General features: G+C 38.6%; 1 non-coding gene across 1 annotated transcript; it reads left to right on the forward strand.

Annotated features, from left to right (window-relative positions):
* Positions 1 to 1,636: 1,636 nt before the first annotated feature.
* On the forward strand, positions 1,637 to 1,743 carry LOC147933039 (small nucleolar RNA R71). The gene has a single exon (XR_015576910.1). It is a non-coding gene; the product is annotated as a small nucleolar RNA R71 (small nucleolar RNA).
* Positions 1,744 to 8,649: the final 6,906 nt, after the last annotated feature.

Here is an 8,649-nt window from a genome sequence, read left to right on the forward strand (position 1 = left end):
TTCACAGAAAATGTTTGACCATCAATAGTGGGAACCCTTCTCAGCTTGTCCATCTCAAAGTTCATGACCAAATCATCCACATTCAGAGATATGTGTCCCTTCTTAACATCAATGATGGCACCAGCTGTAGCCAAGAAAGAGCGTCCTAAGATGAGAGGATCAGCAGGCTCTTTGTCATATTCCATCACCACAAATTCAGTGGAAATCATGCATTCTCCAATCTTAATCGGAATATCCTCTAAGTTACCTTCAGAAATTCTGCGGGATCGATCAGCTAAGATAAGAGATATCTTCGTTGGCTTGAAATCCATCATCCCAAGTCTCACAGCAACACAATGGGGCATCAAGTTAATACTAGAGCCAAGATCACAAAGTGAGTGAGGAAACCTTCCTGTGGAGATAGAGCAATCTAACACAAAACTTCCAGGATCTGGTAACTTCTCTACAATCCTACTCTGAATCACTGCACTTACTTCCTTAGAGACAACCACCTCCTGCTTTTTATCCTTCTTCCTCTGTAGAGGCTGCTTCAACAGAATTGAGCTGACATCCTTTGTAAGCAGTGCTCCTTCCTCAGAACTCAAACCATTGGTGACCATTCTCTTGAAATACCGCTTAATCCCATGAGAAAACTTGACTGCATCAATCAAAGGCATCTCAATCATTACCTTGTCCATCATAACCTTGCATCTAGCTTCTTCAATCTCATGTTTGGATCTCCTATGCTTAGGAAAAGGAACCTTAGGCTTATATGCTTTTCTGAATTAGATGGTGGAACTGGAATAGAAACCGTAGCTGTCTGTGGGGGGGGGTGTCGATCGATGCTAACTTTGTGTCGATCGACGCTTGATTGAGTTTGCATCGATTGATGCTCTTGTGTACTGTCGATCAATGCTGGATCAACTAACGTATCTCCGTCTCCTTCCTTCACCAAAATCGCATTACAAGCATGCTTGGGGTTCGACTCTGTTCTTCTAAAAAAAAAATTCCTCTTGTCTTTTAACAGACCCAGCAGTCTTAATTACTTGATTCTCCAGCTTCTTGACATGAGTGTTTAATGCATCAAACTTCCCAGTCAGCTCAGTGTATACAGAATCAATCTTCCCATTGAAGTCTACAGTTAACTTCTGTTGACCTTCCAAAATCTGTCCAATCATTGATTCCATCTTGCTCTTTGAATTGGGTGGAGGGAGGGGTTGGTAAGAAGAAGAACCATAGTTCCTAGTGAAGTTGTTGTTTGGATTTTCTGTGAAGGAATTCTTCTTAACAAATCTCTGATTTTGATACCCAGCTCCATACACATAGTTGACACATTCTTCGCAAATCTCTGGCTTTGGCTCAAAAGTCTCAACATCTTCAGCAAAATGGACTGACTTCTTTCCAACAAGAAGGTTATGCACTGTATCCAACTTAACATTCACTGCAGCAAACTGATTTGAATCATGGCCTTCATGTGCTCTTTTCCGCTTTAGGTCTGCATTCTTAGTGCTATTGCTTGATGCTAGACTTTCTATCAGCTTTTCAGCGTCATCAGGGTACCTTGTCTTGAAGTTCCCATCACTAGCAGCATCCAAAGACATTCTGATACCTCCAATCAATACCACTAAAGAAGATAGTGATCAACTGCACCTCTGAGAAACCATGATGCGGACAATCTCTCTGGTATGCCTTGAACCTTACCCAAGCAGCTTTGTAATATTCAGCAGGTCCTTGTCTAAAGGTAGAGAGCTTGATCCTCAGCTCTTCAGACACTACAAGAAAACATGTGTTTAGCGACACCAACAATCATCGCTAAACCGTCGCAAAAACCTACTTTGCGACTATTATGCGACTATTTCAGATAGTCGTTAAAAAATGGTCGCAAAATTTAGGTGTCTCAAAATGGTCGCAATTTTACGATGGAATTATGACTGCTCTAATATAGTCGCTAATAAGCGACTCTTTACAGACTCTCTATATTAGGAAGTTTCGGTCGTAAACGTAGTTACAGTTCAGTCGCAAGTTAGTGATTAAATTGTGTGACCATTTTCAGACTCCTTTCTGTCGTCGCAAAATAGTCCTCGTTTATTAGTAACCATTTTGCCACTAGTCTGATAATTTCATAGAAATAAATTTGGTCGCAAATTGGTGAGATTTTAGCATATAATAAACCTGTTTTATCTATCAAATTTGGTTGAATCACAATAAATTACAATTGAAAACCAAATTACCACAAAAGATATCAAAATCATTCATTAAACATAAAGATTAGCATAATCATTGTATTAACCAAAAATATCATCCTAAAGCAAAAACAAGTAAATATCTCAAACAAGCAATTCATGTTTTTTAGATAAAAAGACAATGTTTATAACTTGGAGTAAGTGGAGAAAGGGGATGTGGTGGCTGGTCTTGTGTCTAACTTGGTGGCTGGTGAGTACCTGACACGGTGGCTGGTGGTATGTTGTCTTCAGGTGTGGAGTCTTCAGGTGTGGTTGCTGGTGTTGTTGCTGGTGTTGTTGCTGGTACTCTTGGTCGCAAGGAAGCAATAATAGTATCATATGCTGGATCTTTCTCTTTCACGTAGATGAGAAGCTCTTGATGCTCCTTCTCACGTCGGGCATTCTCAGCATCTAGATCAGCTATCTTCTTGCGAAGTTGTTCATGAAGCTCGAGAAGTGATGGTTGAGAAGATTCTGCATAGATTTCCTTCCTTTTCCCTTTCCTTACTGTCTCAACAAGATATCCAAGACCAAAAAGGTTTCCCTTCTCATCTGTTTGAGTACACTAAAACAAAGAAAAACATCAAGGTTAGAAACATCAAGGTTAGAAAGTTATCATGAAGAATAATCATACACACTCATCAAAATAAAGAAACTAAGGAGTTACCTTAAGAAAGATATCATTCTTTTCATCAATGCTGAGAGTACGATGAGTTGAACGTTTAGAAGAATTCGCTGAATTTTCTGGACCATCATCGTCCACTTCACACAGTCTCTCCTCTAATGTTTTCTCATAAGTCTCAGCTACTTGTTTAGCTTTTTGATCAACAAACGATCCGTCAGCTCGAGTATGTGTCTTCATGAACACTTCAGCAAATGATACCGGACGGCCTAATTCTTCTTCCTACAAAGAAATTGTGAAATGTTAAAATCATGGAAACAAGGTGTTTAGAGTGTTATAATCATGGAAGCAAGGTGTTTAGGGTGTTATATCATGGAAGCAATGTTAAATTACCATTTCTTGATGAACTTGCACATATGATTTCTGACCGGCAAGGTGTTTGTGGACTCCAAGACCACCACGATCGGAGTTTCTGCACTGCGAGGCATTTGTGCTCCTCTCCATTACATCAGGTTCGTTCCAATGTTCACACATCTCAGCCCATAGTTCTGCACGGGTGATCCAAACATGTTGTTTACCACTGCTTTTAGCTTGACTAACAATGCCTTTCATTCGCTTCTTGGCTATCTTTAAGAACCCCTCTCTAACAAGCTCAGTAATCCCAGTATCCCAATAGAACTTCCGCTACATATTACAATTGAGTTAAGTTAGTGATGATACTAAGTCAGTTATGAGAGATAATAAAACTTTGAAAGCTATAAGACATTACCGCAAATGTCCTGAAATATCTCTCTTGAATGTGTTTAGGAGTAACCTTCCAGCTGTAGTAAGGACCATCGAATTTCCTTCTAAATATTCCAAAGATCACGAGAGAAATCTTTCCTTTGTGTCTGTTAAACCTGTCACAAAACAAACACAATCAGTCTTAACCAATACAAAGTAACACAATCAGTATTATCGAAACAATCAAACACAACCTCTACTTAATGAACAAAACAATCAATCTCAACCTACGACTAAGAGCAAAGAGAACAATCTCAATCTCAATCGCAAAACAAAACAAACAATCTACCAAACAATAAAACACAACCTCTAACTCAACCTAACTCTAAGAGCAAAAAACACAACCTCTAACTCAACCTAACTCTAAGAGAAATTACCATAGAGTCTCAACGTCGGGGATGGGATCGACAGACAGAACTGGGAGATGTTGTCGGCCTGGAAGAGCTAGCATTGCATCTAACAAACCTTGGTAGTCTTGTTCGGCAGGATTAGGAATAGGGTTTTCTTCTTCGGCATGATTGGGATTAGGGTTTACTTCTTCGTAATCCTCTTCTTGTTCTTGTATAAGTGGAGGAAGAGGAGGCGGTGGTTAAGGAGCAAGAACCGGTGCTTGAGAACCAACCCGTGGTTGTTGGGAACCAACCCGCGGTGGGGGAGAAGCAACCCGCGGTGGTGGAGAAGCAACCCGCAGTGGTTGAGAAGCAGCAGGCAATTGTTGTGTCCTCGGCGGAAACTGGGACGGCATAGTTCTATACGAATTACTCACGGACTGAGAGCCTGATGGATTCGAGGAGTGAGACGACGTTCCGACACCACTTCGACCTCCGCGTGAAGTCGCACCATTGGAGGCCTGATTAATTGCGGCTCGAATGGGTTCCCTCGCACCATTGAAGGCCTGATTAACGGCGGCAGAACTGGGATTAGTCGCACCATTATAAACCCTAACACCTCCAGCGGATCTGGCTCCGCAACCCCTACCAGCCATTAGAGAGAGTTGAGAAAGAGGAGAGATTTGAGAGAAGAAGAGGCGAGATTTGATCGATTGAGAGGAAGAGGAGAGATTCGAGAGGAGAAAGAAGAGAGAGTTGAAAGGTTTTCGAAACTTTGTCAAAATAGAAAGAGAGAAACAAGAGAATTTGTTGTGTTCTTTGCCTAGTAATTAACGAAGAGGAGTCGCAAAGAGGTCGCAAAAGAGACACATACTAAAAATTTTGCCTAGTAATTAACGAAGAGGAGTCGAAAAGTGGTCGCAAAAGAGACACATACTAAAAAAAGGGGGGAATATTACGCGCCTAAACCTTGGCAAAAATAATAAAATGGTTAAAATTAGTAACACAATGGTCACAGAAGGGTAGCGAAATCGTCGCAAATTCAGTAGCAAGATAGTCGCAAAAATCAAGAGTCCCAAAGTTAGTAACAAGTTAGTCGCAATGTGTTACCCTTTTGTGACTCTCCGACTTTGGTCACAATACAAATTTTTGGAATCTATAATTTTTGCACAATTCTATTGATATCAATCAACAATATGGACTCATGATTGTCTTATAGTGTATATGGAATAGTTTATGACCTTTAAATATTGTTTTTATATCTTTGTTTTGCAATTTTCATAGAATCCTAAACCTTCTTATGAAATAACATGTATACTCTTTACAATGATTTAGATATTATGAAATTTTTGTGTCTAAATACTAAAATGGAAAGCTTTGACAAATTTTATATGACTGATATTGATCAATTTAAAGTGGAAATGTGTATAGAAACATGTTAACATTTCTCTAATGTGAAATTTCAAATTCAACAAATCGAGAGTTGCTAAAGAGTCGCAAACCAGTAGCTAATTCAGGTGTTAGTCGCTAAACAGTCGCAAAAGAAGTTGCAAATAAGTTGCACATATCGTAGCAACTTCGTCGCAAAAAATAGGAGTTAGCAAGTTATCGATAAATAAACTTGTGACCCGAGTATATGTTGCAAAATCGTTGCTAATTTGTGACTCTTTGTGTTTTACAAATTATTGTCACTGAACAGTCTCAAAATGCGATTGTTTTGCGACTATAATGTTTCCGTCGTAAATTTGCGACTGTTTTGCTTCTTCTTTACATTTAGTCGGGAAACAGTCGTAATTCAATCGCTAAGTGGTTGCTATTTTTTGCGACTGAACAAAGAGTCACAACTGGTAGTCGCTAAATGCAGGTTTTCTTGTAGTGAGACATCACATCATCATAGAAGTGGTTCAAAAATGCCACCTTGATGTCATGCCATGTTGTTAGGGATCCTGGTTTGAGCTGCCTTAGCCAATGAGAAGCTTCCCCAGCAAGAGAGTAGGGGAAAAACTTGCAGTAGAGATAGTCCTCTGTGACTCCATTAGCCTTGATGCTTGTGACTATGTCCTCAAAGTGTTCAATGTGGTCTAGAGGCTTTTCATGTGGAAGGTTTTGGAATGGCATTTGTCCAACAAGAGCAAAGTAGGAAGGTTTCAGCTCAAAATTATTCCTTGGGAATGGGGGGGGGGGGGGACAATTGCAGAGCGGTTCTCATAAAACAAATTTGGCCTGTTGAAGTCCGTAAGAGTCTTGACAAGCTCTCCATTGTTTTCCCGTCTAGGCTGAAGGTTCTGTTGGTTGTTACCATCCAAATCGGCTCCATTCGCACCAGCTCCGACATTGCATCGATCGATGCAAGCATTGCATCGATCGATGCCTTCCTGGTTGCGTCGATCGATGCCATCATTGCGTTAGTCGATGCAACCTGCATTATCATCGACCACAACGAGTTCTTCTTGAATAACACGTCCATCAGCATCAAGTTTTTGGCCTAGTTCGTTGCGCACATGACCCTCTTGATCCCTCAAAACTCCATCCGCATCAGGTCTCAGTATGATTGTGTTGGCCATCTTCACTGACTTGGCTGCGTTTGTGTTTTCACACTCTAGTTCTCCTAACTCCTTGTTTGTAAGCTTAACAACTGGACCAGTAGGATTTTTCCTGGTGCTAGGCTTAGGCATGTATCCTGAAACAGACACGAGGAAAGAAAAAAAACGTGTGAGTAAAATAGAAAAAGAAAAATTTAAACAAAATCAAAGATTTTATTTTAATGGTGAATCAAAAGAGTCCCCGGTAATGACGCCAAAATTTGATATGCTCAAATTTACCCTAGAGTTACTCTCTCAAATTAAGAGATCAATTGTAGTAATTAGGGATCGAATCCACAAGAACTCTAGATTCACACAATAGATTTAATAATCTTTTAATTATGCTAAACCAAAATTGTAATTTAAATAGAAATACAAAAACAGAAATAAAAGAGTTGTAAATCAATAGGAATCAATGCTAGGCCTAGGGAAATTCCCAGGAAATCATGGAAAATTAGATCAATTAATTAAGCATGCAGGATTCAAAAATTAATCACCATTCTTGAACTTTAAACGCAATTGTAAAATAAATCAGTTCTCACTGCAAATATTATCTCAGTTTTAAAACCAGAAAATCCAAATCTCTTTGCAAAATTCAAGTTAAAAACCAGCAATAAAATCAAGTTTAGATAAGTTCACAAAATCACTAATTCAAATCATGACATTACTTTAAAAAGAATAAACTATTCATTATCATAATTAATAGAATTGAATTTTAAAAATAATATTTTATAAACATATGTAATCACCTCCAAATCTGATTGCTTTCCACATCTTGAATAGACAGACCCTCTTCCTGTTACGCAGTTTGAAAGTTTTGAACATATGATTGGCATAACATCCTGTTGCGAAGCATTCAAGTACATATCCCCTTGGAAAAAAAGATTATTGATATCAAAAAGGTCAACCAACGTATTTTATCAAGTACATATAACAGTTTCAAAAGATATTTCCATTCATATATAAACTTACTCAATCGACTCGATAGTGAATTTTATGTAGCGATCCATCAAACTCCAACGATCGGCACTATCTTCTTTTTTGAAACTCTTGATTTCACCCATATTGGTGATGCTAAGCCCAATGACCACAATGCTGCTTCTCTCCTTTGTGTAACCTAATTGGTACATAAAAAAAAACAAAGACTTAGCATTTTATATAAACTAATCGATGATCAAAATAAAATGAGATTCATTTTATTACTGTCAGTTATAGAAGAGTTCTTAAGCTGATTCAGAGCCGATGAGTCTCTGGACGAAGAAAGCTTGCAATGTGCTCGCTGGATCAGACCTGTCCTCCATGTCCTGTTATTGTTGTTGTTGTTCATCGGAATCCAAAAAAAATTCGGATAATGGTGATTCCATGACGACGACGACGGCTTTGGGGTACAAACGACAAAAGCCGCATTAAGAAATTTTGAGAAACCCTTTGTCACGAACACAACACAAACCCGAGTCGGGAAATAAGAAAGAGGAAGAAGATATATAAAACGACGTCGTTTTTGACCAAAAGAAGTTCTTTCTCTCCTTTCTCAAAACGACGTCGTTTCTTACGTGGCTTCCACATAAGCAGTCGCTAGCGGTCTTTTAACACCGTTACGGCTTGTGTATGTTTTTACACAGTTTCTCGAGTTGATGCAGCTAATTTAAATTTTACCCAAGATAATGTATGGATTTTCTCAATGTCATAGTTGGGATAGGAATTCAACATACCACCTTAGCTGGGGTATGAATATACCGATTTTCCCTCCAATGTATTCTAAAACGATGGTCAGTTGGCCTAAAACCGCTATCAACATTTCTTAATGAGAAACTTGATAACATTATCCATTCACCTTCTTCCAAATTGTTTAGAAAGATGTCACGATAAGGAGAACCCATCAATAAATGAATTTTCGTACCCAAAATAAACGTTATACATAAGTACATAAAGATTAAAATAAATTTAAGTAAACACTATATAATGAAAAATATACCTTCTCATCAACAACAATTAAGTCTGTTGATTTAAAAAGAGGATGACGACACTCAAATTTCCTCAGAATTTTTACGTTAATTTTCCACTCATGAACGAAGGGGTTTAGGTTGTTGACATCGAAAAAATAGTCTCTCTTCCCAATCTTATTTTTTATA

The sequence above is a fragment of the Camelina sativa genome, chromosome 12 (assembly GCF_030686135.1).
Source record: "Camelina sativa cultivar CO46 ecotype springtype chromosome 12, ASM3068613v1".
NCBI classification, from domain to species: Eukaryota; Viridiplantae; Streptophyta; class Magnoliopsida; order Brassicales; family Brassicaceae; genus Camelina; species Camelina sativa.